At 39.0% G+C, this 23348-nt stretch overlaps 1 protein-coding gene across 4 annotated transcripts in view; it reads left to right on the top strand.

The window, feature by feature from the left end:
• LOC131678832 (leucine-rich repeat and calponin homology domain-containing protein) overlaps positions 1–23348 on the top strand; it is a 210354-nt gene that overhangs the window by 66734 nt on the left and 120272 nt on the right. The window contains exon 1 of one of the 4 annotated variants that reach the window (XM_058959204.1): positions 13148–13324. The exons of the other annotated variants lie outside the window; for them this stretch is intronic. The gene's annotated coding sequence lies outside the window, so the exon portion shown is untranslated. Of the gene's footprint in view, positions 1–13147; positions 13325–23348 lie in introns of those variants that run through there. 4 annotated transcript variants of the gene reach the window in all.

Raw genomic sequence — 23348 nt, 5'->3', positions numbered from 1 at the left:
TAAATTCTAAACAATAAATCACTATACAATACTGGGACTCTATATTCATATTCCGTTTTGCCCTCCGGAAACATGTACGGTTGGTAAGTCTAGTCATATCTATTTGAATTTCCACAAGCAGGAAAAGAAAAAGGAATTAAAAATCACAATGCTAGACAATAACTTGTGTAAAATCAATTTGAAACATTCATTCGTCAACATAAACCCCTTTGAATAAATCCAATTTGAATTTTAACATGAACACTATAGAAACAGTTCAGAATAAATGGCCACTTGAAGACCCGTTTCTAACAGCACGATACCACACTTTGCTTTGATTATGGCACAGCTTAACCAATTTTCTCCGGCATGACCTAGAATTCGCCGGAGAGATCTGTGCTGCACCTCGACTACATTCCGTCGCTGTTGTGCTATCTTATGACAAGCGCCATTTAGCACATTTCGAGAAAAACGATTTTTAAAGTTTGAGATTGAATATCTTGAAACTTATAAATGGTATAAACATTCCAAAGAAGATAATTAATGCTTCTATCTATTCTTCATCAATCTCTCAAATATTACGAAGATCGCTTGACTATGTTGCGAGTTTTTACTATGAATGTAAACAAAAGTCGCACTCACACGTGTCATAGGCGTGTATTGATGACAAAATTTGTATAACGTGTCATAATCGTGCATGAAAAATTTTCCATAGAAAAAAATCATCAATTTTTAACTTTTATTCATATCTTTGCGTTCATATGGGCTATAAACAATCGGTGAAATGCATTTTGAAGGGAATGAGTCAGGGCATCTAGAAAAAATAGTTATTTTTAGTTACAGTGTTGCCAAATATCCTTTATTTCCAATTTAAAACTAAAACTGTGTTTTTCTCACAACTCGTGTAATTTTCTTTTGAAAATGTTTATGTCATTGTGTTCCTCAGACATTTTCACGCATAAAAACATCTAGAACTTCAATATAACTTGAGCAAATCCCTAGATACAGTGATTTTAAGCAAAAAACTCACAATTTCTCATGACGTTTCTCGCAATATCTAATGTCGTTTTTCATTGAAAAACACTGGGGCGGTGGATTGCACTGGTTTTGCACTTTCTAGCAGAAGTGGGAATGAAACTAGTGGCCTGCTCTTCTGCTAGAAAATGCAACACCAGTGCAATCCACCGCCCCGGGGTTTTTCAATGAAAAACCCCATAAGTAACCAAGTAGAATTTCAAAATTCTGAAAACGCCACTTTGTAGAGATTTTTCAAACAAGTAATGTGGCATATCTAACTCAGTTTACCCCAAAATGGCGTTTGTCATAAGATAGCACAACAGCGACGATTCGTCTGCAGGTAATTCCCATTCGTCACTTTATTGCAAGACTGACATCAAGCACCAGGAGGGTTTTCGTGTACCTAGTTCATGTTATTTCTATCGTGACCTTTCCGTTTGGTGCTGAAGTGCGAATAAATCGATTGCGAGTTGAAAGTTTTCTTGCTGCACTGATTGCAAAGTGCACGGAAGTTCCATTTCGTTGTCAAGTTTAATTACTTTTTCGTAACTTTGAAGCGAAAACTTTGTGCAGTTGTTTGCACGCTATCGTATCCTGGCGGGGAATGCTTTTGGCTGCCATTTTTGGTTCTCCTAGGTGGTAACAGTCAAGACTTGAAGCCATCAAGGCTTGTTCGCAAAATCTAATTTAGTCGCAGTGTTAACGAAAGGATGCTGAAAGAGAAAATGAGAATCTTAAATAGATGCACTAAAAGGATACCGAAAGTTTATTTAAAAAAATTGGTTTAATAGATACCTATCTTGACAAGGTCAGAATGAGCGGACTGGTGTCTGCCAGTATGAAGACTGATAAAAAACAACGGTAATGGAGTGAGAAATATTCTCGTAGTCGAGATACAGGTGATAAGTGCACCTTCGATGGCGTTCAAATTAAACATGTAGCCTACAGTTTTTTTTTCATCGCTGTAACAATAACTGTCACCATTTATTCACAGCTCGTTCGGAGATTGCCACAAATCGTCCTGCCATAGCATGCGAAGTCTATAGCATACCAGTACATCATTCACTCATGGAATCCCTGGTGATACATGGAGAAACTCAATTAACCACTTATTCAACATTCTATATTTATCTGTCCATAGTAGCAACATACCCCAGCAAGCAATTCTGCTTCAGATTAAAGGCCTGCTGAGTGACCGACAGTACCTATGCTATTGAATCGTGCTTCAACACATGAAATGAAAAAAAAACATCATTTCCTCTAGCTAGATGTAAGTTGACCCAATTCTACCAAAACAACTGTGGAATACCGAGGACAAAAATGATGTTCAGGATGAGCAGTAGTTCGTCCTCTTCTTGACCCGGACTCTATATAGATTGAAAGAGCTAAATTAGTTTTTCAAATTGCTAAATGGAACGATGGTGCATTTTTGGCACACGATTTCCATCCTACCAAAGTGGGTTCAGATGGGAAATATTTTCGTAAACATAAACAAATAATTTGAATGTATGCACAAGCGTTGAGCAAAGGGCGTCCAAACAAAACGAATGGCCGATCTTGTTTTGTTGATGTCAAGATTTTCCCGCATTATTAAATGTTTGCGGGTTAAAAATAGGATTTTCATGAGTTTTTCTTTCTCACCCTCAGCTCAGCCGTTGATCTAGTTGCGGCTAAACAGTTGAACGGATCAAAAAATTTGAGATCAGCTGACTATTTATCTAGATGGGCACATACATACCAACGAATTAAAAATGTCATAAAGATGGATGGTGGCATTTATTGACCTGTTACGTGAAACCGCGATTAAGAATTCCGGCATTAAATTTTGACAGAATTGGAACATTCTGGTAAATGACTACTACCTCTACTAGTACTAGGAAGATTGATAGAAATTGAAGCACGAACATTTAAGTGTTCTATCAGGTGTTAATTATACGGCCAATGCAAATTATCTCATGCAATATCTATAAACTAATATCGATGTACCAGACTCGTAGTTGTTCAGTAATTGCCTCCGACCTAATTGCGCACTTGTACTTTTTGGATAAAAAGTACAACTCGTTTTTGATCGCGTGTTGTGCCAAGACTATGTTTGCACTGTACTGTAAATTTAAACACGTATGCGTGTTGGATTTATTTACTGCTTTATGGAATCGTTTGCACCACATTGACGTGTAATAAACGCGTAGTGAGGAAAAAGGTGGTATGAAAGCCGATGTTGATAATAACGTTGCCGACACTGTACAAACGATGATTCTATTTAATTCCTTACAATTCCACGATTTTCTTTACAGTGTACGGCTTTTTCCACCAAAGCGACAGCTGTGCATAGTTCAAACCGCATCGTTAACTTTACTCTCGTGCAAAACTGCGCTCGATCTGGGCAAACGAAAAAAAACGGCTCCAGTGAAACGATATCTCCACACTTTTTTACGTCTCTCAAACAACAATCAGCAGAATCTCCCCTTTTTTATCAAGTTGGCGCACGAGTCTCTACTGCACCGCATGAAGCGTCGTTGTCCCTCCAGCTGCGAGTGAGGAAAAAAGTTCTTCGACTAACCTCCAATGCGATCAGATGTGAAAAATTGTGCGAATGTGTGTTTAACCCTTTGATGCGCTTGATGCGACAGAAACGCTTTTTGGTCGCACTGGAAAAAATGAATGTTGTGTTAATGATATTTTATTTAAGGGGTTATGTACAATGTTGAGGGGGAAAGTGAACAAAGTTCGTAGTTTTTTAAAAGGGTTTTAGGCAATTTTAATCTAAAAAAGCGAAAAACAATTTGTATTATCGAAGAAAAAAACAAGTTGAATTAAAAAAGAATATAATTTTTTTTCGGAATTATGGTCCCTACAGCGCCCGAATGTCCTTGCAATATGAGTATCAAAACTCTTCAAATTGTCTCGGAAGTCTGTTTTTTATTGTTACGGGACCCTATGGCAATTTGAAAAATGGAATTGGAATGGAATGGCCACTCACGGCCCCACGGGAACCTGCTCCGGAATGTTCGTTCCGGGGTCAAATCACCAAATAATTCCAAAACCACGAGATACAGCCTACTGATGCAGTTCCGAGAATTTTGATACCCATATTGCTAGTATTCCATTGAAGTTCGCAAATAGTAGCCCAGCACTGGAACCTGCTTCCGGAAACCCAGATTCTCGGGAATCGAATGAAGTGACCCGATTCATTTTTACCAAGTCTAAAAGTGGATGAGTTCCTTAATCCAAAACGGCCAAAAGTATCGAAATCGGTTGGATATTACCTTAGTTATGGGCATTTTAGTTTTGTGGGTACCCGGGTACCCACGTCGGCCTGTTACGTAGTAAAAAAATTCAGGAGCCCCTCCTCACTCCCACGCATACTATATCAACAATATTATTAACCCAAAAGATTGACTTAGTGAAGTTCTAAGATGTCACAAAGTTTCAATTTCCAGCTATGGATAAAACACAGGAATTTAATTAATTGAAACTTAAAAAGGTACCCGGGTACCGCGTCGGACACACAACGGTTAAGAAAACCATGTTGACAAAAAAATCGACCTATCGCTTCCCGGGCTCCTCTTCTTCACTACTTCTTAGTTCGAGCCTTATTGGTAGTTTCTGAAATAGCAGAAGAAAGCTAAGTTTGCCAAATACTACATGATTCAGCAGGCAATTAGCTGGGGTCGAATGCGGAGCACCCCGTTCGTGACAACCGAAACGATCAATGGTCAAGCGTACTTGATAGAATGCCTCCAAAAGCGACCACTTCCACTTCTAAGGTCTCACGATAACCCTATCCTTTTCTGGCCGGATTTTGCCTCGCGTTATTACTCAATTTTGTTAAAATTTTGTTTTTGTTTTGGTTGTCAATTTTGTACCAAAGGATCTTAATACCCTGAGCGCCCCTCCCCTAGGTTGAGGAGTTAGACGGTATGATGATCATATTGCGTGCATCAGTGCTAAAGAACCTCTAACAGACAATTGCTAAAGATGGTTATTGATAGGTGCATCAAGGGGACCAAGAGGGCTTCTGGGTCTTTTTTATGTTTTGTGTTTTTTCATACTCTGTACCAGCCCTAACTAACGCTCAACCATTAGCTTGTGCGCGCTGGCGTGGCATTGATGACATTGCTCCACAGTTTAATAGCAGTGTTGGTGAACGGGTCTCACGGTGGGGATCATTGTATGTCAATTTATCGGTCGACTTCGTGATCGTGTACAGGCTAAGTAAATTGAAGGGGGGGGGGGGGGGGGGGGTAAGGGTTTCAGCGTGAAACCTATTAGGAGTCGTTTTGGAATAATTGTAGTGTTTGGTACTAGTTTAGAATTGTTGTGTGTCTATCCGTGTATGTGTTCGTCTAGTATTTGTGACAGCTCAGTTAGGGAACAGATGCAGAGCTGGCGTATGTGATGAAATAGTGGGTAATCCTCCCGGTATTCAATTTGTGCATCCGATTCGATTCATTCGGGAAGATCGGATTGGATAAATTAAGCTACAATTAACCCTCTGCTGCCCAACCCCGCCTTTTGGCGGGTTACGGGAAAATCACTGTCGAATATTCAACACGCGATCGTATGTTGTGTTCACTTTGAAAACCTCTTCACAATATTCCCATTAACCATACCATACCATTGTTTGCGTGTTGAAATTAAGTTGCAAATTTGAGGAAAACGAGTAAAAAAACTATTTTGTGTATGGCAGTGTAATTTAATTAAAAAATGTTCACGATTTTTTAAATTTTTGGAGGAAAAAAATAACTTGTAGTACAACTCGGTAGCTGTGAAATAATGTAGTGAATGATGTAGAAATAAAAGTTGTTAGCAGTAAAATCTTGACTCGTGAAATTGCCATGTTGGACATTTTTGAGGGTTAAATGAAAAATCCGTAGCTTTTGTGAGCTGGCAGTATATTTTTTCGGCTTTCTTTTCACAAAACCAATCTACAATAACTTAACACAGTGTGATGAAATTCCAACTAATGGTAAATAAACATCATTTGTTGGCATTTGGAGGAATTAAAGTTATTTGATTGCATGTTACATGTGTTCTTTTCTTCTACTTCATTGGTCTGTTTTTTTCATTTTTTTTTTGCTTTTCCACTACTCGTGTCCTAGGGGTAGTATCGGTCAATTTATACACTTCTTTGTATCTTTTTTCATTCTTCGGCATGTTATGATTCCTTTTATTGCTGTATCCTGAGTTAGACTCATACTAACACTCATTTACACAGTCATTTGCATATTACCCCCCCATATATGTACAAACATACAAGCGCTCGTGGCTTTCGCGATAACACAAACCTAGTCGCAAGCTCAAATATGCAATTGCAATCACCTACACATACCTACGCCCGCGATCTCGCCATAATTAAAACACCTCCGTAATTTAATGAACGTTGTAGTACCTATGAATTTACAAACGCGGTCTCAAACATTAACCCACCGCTCGCGCAATTATGAATCGGTCATGTTCGGAAGTCTCTACCCTCGGTTCTAGCAGCCTAGACTCATGCGTTCAGTTGGACCAATCAAAAAAATGACGATCATATTCATGGCGACATGACCGGGAACTCTAGTGATATGAGGAAACTGACTCTCTTCTAGCATCTGTACCATACACTAAAAATTAAGCATTAGATTCACGGTCTGCATGTGATCACTCAACATCACGCGCGAATGGCCACATGATTATAAAATTGAATTTATACACGCGAAGTCACATGCACGCGACAAACACGTTAACATACAAGTGCTTGAGCCCTTCGCGACCATCCACGCATATCTACACTCGCGATCTCGCAAATATGATAACATCCCGGTGATAAGGTGAACTTCTCTGCGCTTATAAATTTTCAAACGCTGTCTCAATCGTGAACCTACAAATTTCCGCGCTTGCGCCACCCTGAATCGTCATTTTCGGAAGTCCCTATCCTTGGTATCAGCAGTCTAAGTCCATGCCTTCAATCGGGCCAATTAAAATGCTCTCAGATCCACTGCACAGCACGTTTCACTGCGACAGCATCTGAAACTCTAATGGTATGAGGTAATTCACTCCCTGTCAGAATGTGAACCGTGCGCCGAAAACTAAATATCAGAATGACGGTCCGCGTGACCATCCAAGAACGCGCACGAATATGTGAATAACCACCGCAGTTTCAGAATCGAATTTATACACGCGTCACTTGCACGTGAGCACACGTGACAAATACGTTAGCATACAAGCGTTTAAGCGAAGAGGCCGTAAACCGTACACCAAAATTAAGTATCAGATTCATGATCCGAGCGCCATCACCTAAGAACACACGCGGGTATGCGAAAGGTCGCACGGTCATAAAATGGAACAATCGAAACGTTAACGTACAAACGCTCGAGTCCTTCGTGGTGAGCTCCCTTCGAGTCGGTTAATTTTTATCATTTTCGGCACAGTTTACTGCCTCCCGGATATCAAAAGTGTTAATAACAGTGCAATTCAATGATTATATAAAGTGAAGTGGCTTATAAAAGCATTTTCGGCATATTTTCGAGAGACGCGAGTGGTGACAGTTTGTGAAAATCGAATTCCGGCAAATGAAAAAATATCTGTTCCTCGCATTACGGGCCGTCGATTCCCGATGCAAGGACAATAAAAGTGCACAGAAAACATTTAGAAACACAGTGTACATTGTAAAAATAGTGCAAAATGGTTTTTCAGAGAAAAAAATTCGATCCGAAAAGAGAAAAAATATGGCAATAAGAAGAAATGACATATTCAAACAATTGGCGTTTCACCAGCGACTAGCGACTACCAGGTGTCGCCCCAAAATTCTTCGTCCGAAAAATAGGTGGCAAACCAGCCGGTCGGTGCTCAGCTAATTTCGTCCGCGTCCCTTGTCACCTATTTTTTTTATTGGGTGTTTCATCGGCGGTGCTATCTTTGAAAATGAGCCGTCTTGGATATTCAACTGTTTTTTTTACTTTCTTATTTTATTGCAAATGAGTAGAGGTTTTGATTCTTTTATATTCAGGATTGCAGATATTTTGTCGCATGTAAATTTTGGGTGTTCGTTGATGTGATGGCGCTGTAAGGGAACACGTCTCTGCCGGTCGGCCAACTTTTCTTTGGACTGAGCAAACTAATTTCTATGTTTGTTTAGGCTTTGCTTTACCAACGGAAGAACTGATCCACATAGCATTCAATGTGCTTAGGGAAAACACATGGCCTTATTTGAGTGGAATGATGACTTCAATCGTGTATAAGGTTTGAGAATTTACAATTCGCGAGAGGGATCGGGGACCGGTTGGCAATTACCTTCAGTTATGTCAGCACGAAGAATAAGCGTTTTGCTGTCATTTTCGTTGGTTAGCTTTCAATTCTATCTCATGCCTCCACGCGAGTCTGTCTCTTGATGACATTTGGTCCTTAGACCGGCGACGACTGGGAGCTATCAGCCTTCTACCGATAGTAGCCGAATGAGAGTGTGCGAACAGATCTAGCCGAGAAAATGATACCGTAAAAGTTGTTCGGAAAGCAGCTCCAATAAGACTTTAATTTGACTAGTATCGATGATCGCGAGTCAATACGTACTGAAAATTCGACGCGTCTGTTTTAATGAATCTAATTTCATGTTCGGTTATTGGTAACAAGCCCGTGCATCAGGTTAACGATCCTCTGTATTTTTCATCAATGTTCGATATAATCGTACGTATACGTGTATTTCACAAACAATCCGATATTAGAAATAGGAAATGCTTTCGTTGATTTATAACATCTAGAGCTATCATAACTCTTTGTATAACGTGTTATCACTCGGTAGTGTTCAACCCAATAAATATATCGTCGAGAAGGAATAGTGAAATTTGTCAGAATACTGTCGCAATAAATAGTGATCCGGCCCATTATGCAGATAAGATTGGCTTTTCTAGGCAATATTCCCACGATCGGCTGTGTGGATGTGAAATTGCTTTTGTTTAGAAAACATAGGATACTCTCGGTAGCCGGCTACCCCGATTTTAAAAGAACCAAAAACTAAACAAGATCTTATTTTTCGAGCGAACTTCTTGAAAACCAACTGAACTACTACCTAATAAACTATGCTTTACAGGTCGCATCGCTTGCTTGGAGCGAATCCTAGACCCTATTCCCTTCCAAACCACCAACTCCGCGATACCTATGGAAGAGTCTGATGAACATTCTGTATAAGATTCCTCATTTTATTCAAGCGATCGCCGGGTAAAATCAGCACTGACACGATAGAAACCACGAAAAATTCGTCGCGTGATTGAATATTATTAAACAATATAAGCAGTGCTCCTTATAGCCGCTATCCGGAGTTCAAGTTGCTTATTTTGCTAATCGTATTAATACAACAAATGATAAATTTCCCGAATTCTCGGCAGCCGGCTGCCCAGAGCAATTATTACATGATAATGCTATTGGCACACTTACTAACAACTGTCCCCTTCCCGTGATACATGTGGAGATGCAGAGGATTCCTCGGTCTCTAGTAGCAACATGTATCGGACTAACATTCCTTCCTTTCCCAGAAGATCTGCATTCGGACGTGGCCGGCGTCGGTATTGATCAGCATGCAGGGATCAGAATAGATTGTACAATGTGGCTCATCATGTTATTCCCAAGCATGTTGTTCCAATGAACATTTTGCAACCTAATTTGGTTCTGGTCAATAACGGAGTAGCAACTACGGGCGATCTCTTATGCTTATGCTTATGCTTAAACGCTCGAGTCCTTCGTGGTGATACACGCGACCGCGAAGTCTCTACGCCCGCACATATCTACCATGATTCCATTGTAAAAAATAAAAGAAATTCTGAATTGCCCGTAGGGAGGTCCGAATCACCCCTACATTGGTGCAAATGAACCTTTTATGGCACCAAAATATAACTGAGGTTTCAAACTAACAATTAGGACTTTTGACCGGTAAATTTTTTCACATCTATACACCTAAAAGGGCGATTTGCTTAGGTAGGTCCGAATAGCCCCGGGTTCCCCTATATAAAACCTGCACGCATATCATCTGTTGTACATTCGACATACAAAGGTCGTCGTTTTAGGTGTTTCGGTAGTGCTTATTTTATATAATTTAAAATGCACTTTAGGTACCATAAAACGTGCGCGAATAATATCATGAGAATCGGCAGCTTTTTCAATCGTTCGCGGAGAAAGAAACCAATAGATAATTACTATTTCATTTATTTTATTCATACCAAGGTTTATACGCGATAAATAATACTTGTATTACGAAATCTTCAACTATATGGGTGTTATGGGCATATCTATTTCAACAAGTGTCTCAAGACAGTAAAAGTAATCGCTTTTATCTATATCGTATTGTTCTTGGAACATCGTGTTTCGCCGGGATGAATAATAAAATCTTTTACATGCCATTTGATTCAATTAAACATAAGCAATACTCCCGATTGTCGGCTATCCGGAGCCGAAGTATTTTTTTGCAAACCGAGCATTTCGAAATAAATTCAACAAACAATTAACTATCATGATTCTCGGCAGTCGGCTTCCCTGAGCCATAATCACATGATATCACTTCTGAGAGTTGCATAGATCGTATCACTTATCAAGGTGCGTCCAGATTTGTGGAATTCTACCCCACCCTACTAAAAAAAAAATTTCCCGCGGAAAATGTGGAGATGCAGAGGTATACACGGTCTCCATACAAACGTTTGTTATACTAACATTCCTTTCCTTCCCTGATGACTGTAAGGATGTGGCCGTTATCCGTATATTAAAGTATGCAACTATAGAAACGTGCACATTGTGTATTGATAGCTACTCCCAGGCCCCATTCGTCGATTCTCTGTGCAGTTTCGCTTGTTCTGGTCAATCACGGAGTAGCAACTACGAATTGCACGGTCATCATGCTTATGCTCATGCTCAAAACGGAGTCATATTCGACAACATATACTACAAGAAAAGTTTGAAGGTTATAGTATTTCCTTTATTTTTTTCGTTTCCGTGGTTTTGCAGGAAAAAAACCCGGATATTTAAAGTTAGGAACGAGTCGGACCACCATCACATACATTTAAGCGGTAAAGGGTTAATTCCCTTTTTCACTCCTCTGATGATGCACTCTAGCCTCTTTCTAGCAGACGACAGCTGCAGCCGTCGGTATCGCGTTTTTCCTCATCTGATAAATCCCGATTTTTTCATACTTTTACTAGACTTTATTTTCGGCTCTCCCCATCATCGGCTGCACTGCGCATAGCTTGTGGAGCTTTATCGCTGTTTCATGCACATAGAGAGAGAGAGAGAGAGAGAGAGAGAGAGAGAGAGAGATGCAGCGGAATTGCGATTGCATAAATCACGCACCAATTCTTCTGATTGTTGGTTTTTCTTCTGCAACGTTACCCTAGTAGGAATATAATTTGCGAAAGTAAACGTGAGTCTAACCATTATTCTTTCGTATAAAGGGGGCTGGATTTAGTATGATTGCTATCCTTGAGCTGATTCTTCAACTGAAATGGACAATCTTATAGCAGTGGAAAGTGATGCTGAGTAAAGATTGCACTTCATCTTTGAGTAGGATTAGAATGGGTTATAATAAAAGTAAAGTAGACTGTCTGAAAAATGTACTGGTTTGGTTTAAGCATATGCGGTAGTGCACTGTGTGCACACCCCGCTCTGGAAATCTAGCGAAATCGTCTTTAATCACCAGTGGCTGCTCGTTCAGTGAGGCGTTTCCGTGACTTCCGGAAAGATATTCATCTGAGGTAACAATGTACATTTATTGTCCACACATATTTCACGAGTTGAGAAACCAACGCCAAAGTCAAACGAACAATGACAGCGTCCAATCGTGGTTGATTATTAATTAAAATTTGAAGTTATGTCGCGTATCATATCTGTACTAATACAATGCAGCGATCTTTGCAGTAAAGAGCATACCAATTAGGAATGAATGACGCTTATATTGTGTCATGTTGTGACGATGATCTTGGCGGATTGCACACTGACTTCGTCATGTTTCTCTGCTGATTCTCTAATAAAATCTGCTTAAGAAATGGTAAGTACACCAAAAACCTCAACAGCCGCCATTGCCAGCCGCCTTAATCTCCTTCGTTCACGGGGGAAGTTAAAGGATAGGATAGACGGGAAGTGTTGATGTTTAACAAAAATAATAGATTTTAGTGTCTGTTTGCTTCGACAAACAGTATTTATACAAAAATGACTCACAACTGCAGATCTCTTGCTAGTTCAACATTTTTTCGGAGTTTTGTACCAAAATACAACTACAATTTCCGTGTTCAGAGGCTATAACTTTGGACATCTTCGGTATTTTCCCACGCTAAAGAACTCTGGATACGAGCACATTGTGGTTAGATAGCTACTACCCTTCATTGATTCTCTGAGTAATTTCGCTTGTTCTTATCAATCACGAATTAGCAACTGCGAATCGTACAGTCATCATTCTCATGCTTATGTTGACCAACGAATTGCGTCGAATGCCGCCATTTCTCGAGTACCACGTGTTATATGTTCGAAAACGTATTTTTCTTTCCGTAAAGGTTTTCTGAATTTGATTTGCTATGATAACGTGCACATCGGCGTTGTTATTCGTACCCCTTTTCACCGGATATTATCTTGTAGCTTACTTACTAAATTATTTCCTTATTTCAACCGACCCCATTATCAACTCGTCCATTGCATAATTTTACGGCCCATCGTTACCGGATACAAATTGATGCTAAAGTGTATGTGTGTAATTTCTCTGCGACTCTCGTCGCGAGCGTTCCAGTTCCAGTACTATCTTGGTTCAAAAAACCCTTCCGCGCCGTCGTTCGTGAAAATAATTATTCCCAAGAAAGTTTGACACGAAAACCACCATTCCGGAACAAGTTACAACGGCCCCCGAAAAAAACGATAATTAACAGATGTTTTCAATTTGATCGCTTGTTTCTTAATCAATCTCGAATAAAAAGTGTATTTTAATTAAATTCTAATTCACCTTAAAATTTCTCTTTTCTCTGCTTTCAGGTAAGCTTAATTTTCCAATTTTCACGAATTGGATGGGATCGGAGCATATCTTTCTGCGGCAAGAAACAATTTTACCTGAACCTATAGTTGCATGTGATATGATGAAAGCACTGGTTTGGTAACGGCAAGTGAGTAATGGAAAAATTTTATCGACATTCGCGGTCATCATATTTTGGCTCAATCAATCACTGGCAAAGGGCTTGAATATGTGTGTAGACATGCGAAGTCGAGAAAAGTTTGGAAGAGGTTCCTATAATTACCGTACGATCATGAACCGCGCGAATAAAAAACGATCGCCTGGCTTTCACAATACTGCACTTTGGGCTGGTTTGGCAAGTTCGATGCTGTAAAGGTGAGGTAATGAGTGTGGGTAATTTGAGAAAATGAATTTCCAGTGAAAGGGGGTCGTTTTTCATTACTGTGGAATGATTAAATTGTTGCTACGAGTTATAATCCTTGATGGTTAAAGACGCTTCGAATTTTTGCAGAACGTTACTAGTAGAGGGTTGGTGCTGTCGAAACTGACAGGTTTTCGGGGCTGTGGGGCAATGTGGTTCCATTAAGTCGTACGCTACTGAAATTCATTTATTTGTGTAGCATCCATCGTTCAATGAAATACTGAAAAGAAGGGTGGGTTTTGTTTGAGTTTTATGCGGTATTAAAAACGATGGGGAAGGTAATTTGAAAAATCTAAATAGAGCAGTTAGGATTAAGTTCATGTGTATTTTAAGCCGTACATTAGGGGAGGGATTTCATATCTATGGGGGAGAACGTGTGTACTTTGTTGTGTGTAACTGCAATGTTTATCTTTCGTCATGGTGACCACCGGAGAGAATGAGAGTCTCCATTAAGTTAGGATTTTTTTATGTATAGAGCAAAGCTAAATATTTTAATCCATTTGAACGGGTTCCTCAATAATATAACTCAAGTAACTTAAAACTTCAACCATGTTCGTACCAGATAACCAACATTAATTTATAATTAATTCATAGCATATAATCTACCGCAACCAAAGAGATTCGCGTTCAAATTGAAGAACCTTTCCAATTGAACCAGACAGCTACTAACAAGCCACTGATCTATTTTGTTGAACAATTGAATTGTATCCTCGAATGGTTTGGTTGAACAGTCGGCGTCCGTTAATCTTCGCTACGCTCGCTTTTACTCGAAAGAAGCGAACACTGCAATAATTGAAATTTATTGAAAGAATCGGAGTCGGGATGACTCCGTGGCGGCGTGTTCTGCTGCTGTGTCTTTAATACAGCAATTGAGAGCTATATTTCCGCAGTACTTGTACCAGTCTCTTGAAGAAAGTGACGGTTAAAAGATCTATCCGTTTTGTTGCTGATATCGTGATAGGCGGAACCATTAGAAGAAGCGCAACAATCAAATTCAATTAAATCGCGAGTTGTTTCGACCTTTCAAACAAGAAGCTTCCGGAATCGATTTGGATTGTCCCCGGAATGGAGTGAGAGCACAATAATTAGCTCATAAATTCATATTCCTAAATGACGTAACTTGTCGATACTAAGAAAAAGCAATTCAAATAGGGAATTATGGCGCTCGCTGAAGGTTCCAGTGATTGCACGACACAGAATGTTTTTCCATATCCCGATTACTTCGGTGCAAGATGAAATGTGAAAATCCACCCAGACAACAAAGAATTTCATAGCACAGCGCAAACTAAGCATTTCGATATGAATGCATTATAGATATAAAAGTGTTATGTTATCTAGAGCAGCGATTCTCAGCCCGGGTTTACGAACTCTTAAGAGCCCATGAAGGAGTTTCTAGGGGTCCTCGAATCGGAATGGATACTTCAATGTTTTGTTTTCTCACGTAATGTGTGTGTGTTAACATTCTAAATCCCTCTGACCGGCAGTGGCACCGTGAAAATAAAATGTTTTCTGCATAAGGTCCAATCACCCCATGTAAATAACTTAGTCTCGGGATGTTCTCTGATGTAAGCTCTACCGATTCCCCAATGACCCCTTTCAGAATGACAGAGGCATAGCGGTACATTACTTTAGAACATTATTTAGTGAAATTGATGTCGAAGTTTTAGTTTTTAAGCTGTGTAGGTGGAGTGCCTATTAGAGTGGGACATGGTTATATGAAAAAAATAAAATTTGGCTCCGAGTAACTTTTTGGGTCCCATTTAGCTCCCAGAACAACTCTGCAAATTTTTAACTCGATCGGTGAAACTATATTTTTCCGCCCACGGTTTAAAGTTTACATGGGATTTCGTATGGGAAAATTGTCTTTTGCAAATTATTTCTTCCAAGAGTCGCCCGTTATCTCCTAAAAATAAACAGATGTCTGATTTTTATAGGAAATTTGTCAAGGAAACAAAGTCTAGAAGACTGCAAAACGATCTGATGCTTGTGGAAAAAGTTATTAAACAAAAACCGATTGATGCCCTGAAGATTGATGAAAATTTCACTTTTCATAGCATCACTGCTTCTGACGATTTTATTATACACAAAATTTTTAACTTTCTCTTATTATGTACAAAAGAAGCCTCAATTTAACCCTCAAAACCTTTCGAAGTGGCCAAATAGTATAGATAAACGATTTAGATACGTTGAGAGAGTTAAAACAAAATTGCGTATAATTGGACAACCAACAACAGTGGTGCTAGAAAAAATGAATATTTTATCAATCGCCAGAGCATCAATCGGTTTCTGCTTAATAACTATTTTCGCAAGCATCAGATCGTTTCGTGGTTTTCGAGACTTTTTTTCGTTGTTAAATTTCCTAAACAAGCCACATAACGATTTATTTTTAGGAAGTAATGGGCGACTCCTGGAGGAATTATTTTGTAAAAGTTAACTTTCCCATACAAAATCCCATGTAAACTTTAAACAGTGGGCGCAAAAATATAGTTTCACCGATCGAGCTAAGAATTTGCACAGTTGTTCTAGGACCCAAATGGTACCTAAAAAGTTGCTCGGAGCTGGAATCTATTTTTTGTCCCACCCTAGTGCCTATACGTAGCAAGCTATGTTTGTCCAAAACTTTAATTTGTTCAGACACTTTTCCGCAAACGTGCTGCTACTAAGACGAACAAGGGAGCGTCTACCCTACTTCTGGGTCTTAGTAGGCTTGTCGTAATATGAGAATGTTGGTATTGCGTCTCTTGGAAACCGGCATTTTTAACGATCTTACGAGGTCCAACCTTTCATTGTAGTTTCTCTTCTGGGTTCTAAAGACAAGTTTATTAAAGAGTACGAGATAACGGTTTTCCCGAACCGGGAATCAACGGCTCGTTAGGCGGGGACTTCATACAACTTTGCTCGTTCCGCTTATGTTTTTTCACTTTTTCGTTTTTATTCACTATTCAAAGTTATACCTAACGAAATTCACTCGCGTCGGAAAAGTTAAATTGCGAAATTTAATGAATACTTTGACAAATTCCACGCTCTTGGTGCGGACTTTTTTCCGGCCAAGTTCAATTTTGACTTGTTTTTAAAATCTGGGTATGCATAGGTCACTATATTCGAGGTTAAATAAAACAAAGAACACGCCTAGAAAATCAGCCGTTCAACTTTTATTTGAAGAGTATGAACACTGGAGATTATTTAAAAATTATTAACACAAATAATAAATGCAATCTATTGACCTCATTCAGGTAAGAAAATGAGGAAGTGCAAATGATGTGAAAAATTATGAAACCGCGGAAGGAAATGTTGAAAAAACATTCAGCAGCTGCATCTAGCTTTGTACTTGCGAATGACTTATTCGGTGCCCTCGTCGTCGCCAGAGTGTGCAATTGAAGTTGTACATTCCGGCTCTCGTGGTTGCTTAGCTATGCGACGAACACGTTTGCGCTTCGGATCATTTTTTAAAACTAATTTTCCTTCTCTTTCACGATCATGTTTTGTTTTCGATTATCTACTTAAACATCACCTTTAATTATTATATTGCCAACACCTTAAATTATTATATTACTTTGTTTTGAACGAAACCTTGAATTGTTTAGAAGCTGATAGAATACTGGCGCCATCTTGAACAGATGCTACTGCGTTGTTTATGTCCTCTTCATTTCGTTTTGGCGTTTTCGCACGAAATTACGCGCAAATTTCCTGTCAAAATAATTCAAATTACATTATAGTAGTGACCTATCGTGCCCCCAAACGGCTGACCTATCATGTCCCAAGCGTATGTTTCAAGTTGATGTCCGTATTTTTTCAAAAACAAAAATATTGAAAAAAAAACAACAATCGTGCTCAGCATAAATTTTTAATTTAAAAAAAACTCCCTTGTTGCGAAATAATACATAAACGACGCCGTCACTAATACAGCTGATCCACGGTAACAGCTGAAATGACAATCGTCAATGATGTTCTCTACCGTGTATCTTATTCACGCAATACGAGCGACGTTTGCAATAACAAAGCAAAGATAGTGCCCTACCCCATACCTAGCAAAAAAGAGAAAAAAAAGTGAAAATAAAACATTCTGGGTATTCACAGCAGTGGATTAACACATCATGTATTTTTGGTTGATGGAATTGGCGGTCCGGTTGATGGAATTGGCGGTCCGAATAGCTCATTTCGCCCAAAAAGCGTGTGGAAACTATTTATGTTTTCACCCAATCAAAAATCATTCCATAAAATAGGAGCCCCAAGATTTCCAAAACACCAACCTGTTATTTTTTTCACTTTTATTTGTTACTTTAAAGAGGGGATAAAGGTTTCAGCGTAAAAAACACTTTTTTGAGATTTTTTAGAAATTTGGGTGAACCGAACTGAGCAAAACTTTAATGAATTATAATGTATCATTTCAATACCATTCTGTAATTTTTTATATGCAAAAATATCAACAAGTGACTAGGTCACGAAGCTTTTTGTAAAACGGGTCTGAAAAAACAAGACTTGCGGTTTTAACTGCCATTCAAACACTAACCGATTTATTTCAAACTTTGCATATACATTAGGGTGACAGGAAAAAATGACCCCTATCGGCCCACCCTCGATTAGATTCCTAGTCCCACCTGGAGTACTTGCACCAAATTTGAAGCAAATTGGACAAGTCTAGCTACCGGACCAACGTAACTGAAGTTTGTATGGGATTTTTCGACAATTTACATAAAGAAAACCCACTAACACGCATTTTTGCCGCTAGGTGGCATTGTATGTATCGTATTATCACTGTAAGTAAAAGTAAGAAAGATAATTTAATTGTCTACAACTTTGCCGAAGACTGCTAGTGAATTCGGCTTTGTTAAAAGAAGTTATTAAACTTTTAGTGAAGTGATGTTTGAGTCAATTTTGCATGGGGCCTAGCAGTGCATGGTTGTGTACCAGTACTCGATTTGCGCGAACTAAACATTTTTGTGAAATAACCATAAGATTTAGCTCTATGGTATGTTCAGAAGAATTGTAGTAAATAATACGGGCCATGTTTTGGTTAGATCATTTTAGTTCCACATTTCACCACATAGAGGGCGCTAACACTAACTTTTCAACGGAAAGAGATAGAAATTAGGTGTCTTCTACAAAGTTGTAGAACAGCCATTTTGCAATAATTCTTCCGAACATCGTGATATTCTATCTCTCTTCTATGAAAAAGTTAGTGTTGGCGCCCTCTATGCGGTCACATTTGGAACTATAATTTTCCAACCAAAACATAACTCGTATTATGTCCTAAAATTCTTCTGAACATACTATTGGGCTAAACCTATCGATTATTTCACAAAAATTCATAGTTCGTGGAAATCGAGGACTGATACACAACCATGCACTGCTGGGCCCCATGCAAAACTGACTCAGTTTAATAACTTTTTTTAGCAAAGCCGGATTCACTAGCAGTCTTCGACAAAGTCGTAGACAATTAAATTATCTTTCTTATTTTCACTTACAGTGATAATACGATACATGCAGTGCCACCTACCGACCAAAATGCGAGTTAGTAGGTTTTCTCCATGTAAATTGTCGAAAAATCCCATGCAAACTTCAGGCACGTTGGTCCGGTAGCTAGACTTGTCCGATTTGCTTCAAATTTGGTGCAAGTACTCCTGGTGGGACTAGGAATCGAATCAGGTGTGGGTCGATTGCGTTTTCAAAAATTCATTATTTTTCTGGGCAGTCTAATATACATTCTATGTATAAAATACGTAACCACTACGTTGAGTTTTCGAGATAATTGTTCAGGGGATTTTTAACCCATTTGAAATAAAAATTGCTATCTTCCACGAAAAATTCCTCCATTTTATGAGTATAGTAAAATTACATTAAAGTAACTAAACATTCTTTTGAAACTACATTGTTTAGTAACCCGATATGTATACTTGTCGTCGATAAATACCTCTCTCTCCCTGTCTCTCAAAACTGATTTCAGATCTTATCCATTCAAGAAAAGGAGAAAATATTACATAATTTTCTTGAAACTAAGAGTTAATGGAAAGGAAAATATTACACAATTGTGTTGAAAACATTAGTTTAACAAATGTGTAGACCAGGTCATGTTCAAAATAAGGAAATATCTACAGAATGTACAGGCTAGTATTTATAATCGTAAATTCTCCTTCTTTAAAATATTAATATAAAAATTAATAAACAGTATTCATTTTAGGTCAAAAAAGTTAGTTCGTATTTATGTATTTATTACGGTTATTCAGTCAAATCGAATGGACGTTTGTTTAAGGGGAACACGAAAAATAGGCATATTTTAGGAATTTTTCTAATCACAATAAAGAGGTGAATTGAGATCTTGTCAAATGGGATTTACAAAAGTACAAAAGTATATCTTGTCAAATAGGATTTACGGAAGCAAAAAAATTTTTTTTTTCACGTAATTTTGTCACAAGATGGCGGCCGTGCAGCCTTTTCCAGTATGGGCCTTTTTTGGAAAGGGTTCACGGCCGGAAACCTATCTCTCGTAATTTTTAACCTAGAGCTCAAAACTGAAATTTTTTCGATTTCTTATAACAATAACAAGCGACGTACGCAGGATTTTTTCGATATTTTGTTTTTTCGCGAAATGGCGCTCTTTTTAGTGAACAAACGCTGAAAATGTCATAAAAATCGACACAAAATTGTTGATTTAAAAAAAATAACCAATAACAAAATAAAATCCTACGTACGTCGCTGGGGAAATTAGTTTTGAATATGCTGCGCAAATTTCAAAAATATCAAAAATCGTTTGTTCGAGTTATGTTTCCGGCCAGCTAAAAATAAGTGGTTTCGAAAAAAACGCGGTTGAAGTTTTCAGCACGCGTGAAGTATACATACGAGGCGTTGCGGCAGAATTGAAAATTTAAACATTTAACAATTAATATCGCCTTCGACTTTTTGGCATTTCATTTTCATGTCTCTAAAGTACATTTTAGACCAATAAAAAATTTCGATTTTTTACAAATTCTGCAGTGGTGTAACCCCTTAAGGAGGGCATTCTTTTTAAAGCCTCGAAAAATGGTCATTCTTTGGAAAAAGGCAGGAATACAATGCGCCGACAAAGTGGTGATTTGTGTTTATTAAGATACTTGTCTGAAGTTTGCTTTCTGATTTTGAACATATTAAAATTTTGCAAAATGGCGGTTGTGCAGCTATCTTAACATTATTTTTTGCGGTAATCACGCTACAGCCCAGACCACTTATTTGAAACACATGATTTTTATTTGTATAGTTAAGGGTTGTGTTGCGTACTTTAAACTAGTTTAGTTCACAATTGTGATTACCGACTGAAAAAAGTGGTATGGTGTCTGTGCCACTGATGTCATCGCACCAGAGCCGTGGCGCAGCCGATTGGCGCTGCTCCGCGCGCTCTGTTTTCCTGAATGAATGCTCCGAAATTACTTCCAGAACGACTTGCACACTTCAAGATTATATTTTCGAATATTATAGCTATCGATTAAAGTAAAAAAAATCGATTTTTCGAAAGTTGTAAAGTGGTCCCCTTAAGGAACACGTAAATAAATTTTGGACCAAACATGTTTAGCCCAATGACTTATTCGCCCAAAATTGATTTCGCGGCAAAATTGATTTCAGACAGCATTCGGCCAATTGACCCGTACGGTCAATTGGCATTCGGTCGTATAATTTTTTCGACCTAATGGAAATCAGCATAATAGCTTTCGGCCAAATGGTTTTCGACCAAATCACCGAACACCATATTAACTTGTCCTTGGGACTGTCTACGGAAAATTTGGTATTTTTGGAGCCACAATTTCGCAATTGATTGACTTTCATAGACAATACCAGTAACACTTGACGATAATATCATATGTTCCTTTGACATTTTCGTCGTAGTCCCGAAGGACTATATTTATCCCCAGGGTGTTTCCCCCCAAACACCCTTCGATGGCGATGCGCATGGTTGCTTGCATATTTTCCCCAAACTGCAGCGGACCCTAACAGAAGTCGACGCCGAGTTCTTTAACTCGCACGTGCTGTGTCCGTTCGCATAATGTGGCATGTTGCCCTTTTTTTTGCTCTACCGTGTGCCATGGGATGAATTTTTAATTTCAACCCAACCCCTGCGGCCACCATGCATCCGTGGAGCATCGTATAAATATGCTGCTGTGCGGTGAATTATGAACGCCACAATCTCGGAACGGAACGGATTTCCTCTCCACTTGAATCCAAGTAAGATTTGGATCGAGCTCACGGTGGTGGTGTGGCGGCTTTGTTGTCCGGTTGTTTGCTCCAACGCAGGCATTAAATCGAATTATTCAATTACGGCGGCGTGAGCTAATTGAATAACTGGGTTCGTATGCCGAAACGGTGGCCATGAGGTAGGAGTGTGAATTTTGTTTTAATTTTCACGATTTTCGATGGCGTTGGCGACCCTGACATTGAAATTATTTCTGCACAAAACTATCGAAACGTGGCTTTGTATGGGCATATACTGCATCTGATTACCGAAAACTAAAATTCGTAGCTATTCAGTGTAATTAGCATACATCCAAATTCGATTTCTTTTTATATGGTAATTAAATTCGATTCTTTATAACTCCTTGTCATGTGATATAAACTGATCAAGTTGGCCTGACCCGGTTTGTTTTGAGTGAAACTTTATAGCCCTAATCATAACGGATCGAGTGAAAAGTACGGATAAACAAAATACACTACTCATATACCTGTTAGATTCCACATGCACACTGTCATCCGGTGTCCCGCACGTCAATCCAAATCAAGCAAATTCCTTCTGTGACGCCCGTACTAATCCGGGCAGGCCAGTTCCCATTACCGTTTCAAACCCGACTCATATTGATTTACGAGCACTGCTACTGATGGGGCAATTATGGGTAAAAGTTATGACGCTTCTCGCCTCACGCTTTGTATCAACATTGTTTTCACGGGCGTATGTTCAACGCACGCGTTGGCGATAATTTACAGGCTTAAGGTTCAATACATACTTAGCCGGTGTTGTTTTTTCCCCGCCGCATGAATGTTTTGCCTCGTCACGAATTGACCAAGCTGTCCAACATCGTTCAGCCGTTTCCAACTTCTGCGGACTGCTTTTAAAGGGCAACGTACTCCCGAACACCATTCGATTGGTAACTATTTACGCCTACACGTCTTTGGCCGGTTCACCCGGAAGATGCTTTGCAGCCGTTCAACATTCGAACATTTCTCTTTTTTTTTGGTGCACCGGCAGAGTCTAATCTTAGATTGAAGATGTTTTATCGTAGCTTTTTTTTGCCGTCGGCCTAAGCGGGGAAATGATCCCCGCCGGCATTTTAACCCGGAATTATTTCTAAAAATAGTTAAATTCCGGGCTTCGAAACGACATGCATCGATGTTGTTGACATTCGAACGATGCATACGTCGTTGCTGTTGGAAGCGACCTCCAGACTTGGAACTTGACTGATCAGGGGGAAAAATTTGACATTTGAGGAATTCGATGATTTTTTTTTATCGGTGTCGATCCGATCCGAAGGTCGTCTTTGTCTGGTTAATATATGGAAGGGTGATCTACTGCTGTAAGGCAAGATTGAAATTGCCAAGGAAAGTGAACATATTTTTTGGCCCAAAATTTTCTCAGCTATGGCTTGTAATTCGCTAGTGCTGAACAAAATAGTCAAAGATACAATTGAGAGTGGCCTTAATTTTGTGTCTGGTTTCCTAGGTAAGTTTCGAATAGTTGCGTGATTTTTGGCGAGCAAAATTGGGCGAATTAAATGTAATTAAATTGTCGAAAAGTGGCAGCAGGTTTTTGCGGTTTGGCACGCGTGTTGTACAATACGCTTTTAAGTTTTATTCAATAGCGATTTGAACCATTTAGTATTTCTTCCTGGCAAAGTTTCTTTTTCCCCTAAAGAAAAATATGGATGACCATTTTGAACAAAACCCAACTTAGAAAATTTGGATTGAATGTTTCGTGTTCCACCCGTCAGTAACTGACACAAACTTGCTGCCAGTTAGACGTGA

Source organism: Topomyia yanbarensis, chromosome 2 (genome assembly GCF_030247195.1).
Source record: "Topomyia yanbarensis strain Yona2022 chromosome 2, ASM3024719v1, whole genome shotgun sequence".
Classification (NCBI taxonomy): Eukaryota; Metazoa; Arthropoda; class Insecta; order Diptera; family Culicidae; genus Topomyia; species Topomyia yanbarensis.
The sequence above is the reverse complement of the archived record's forward strand: the minus strand, read 5'-3'. Positions and strand labels throughout refer to the sequence as shown.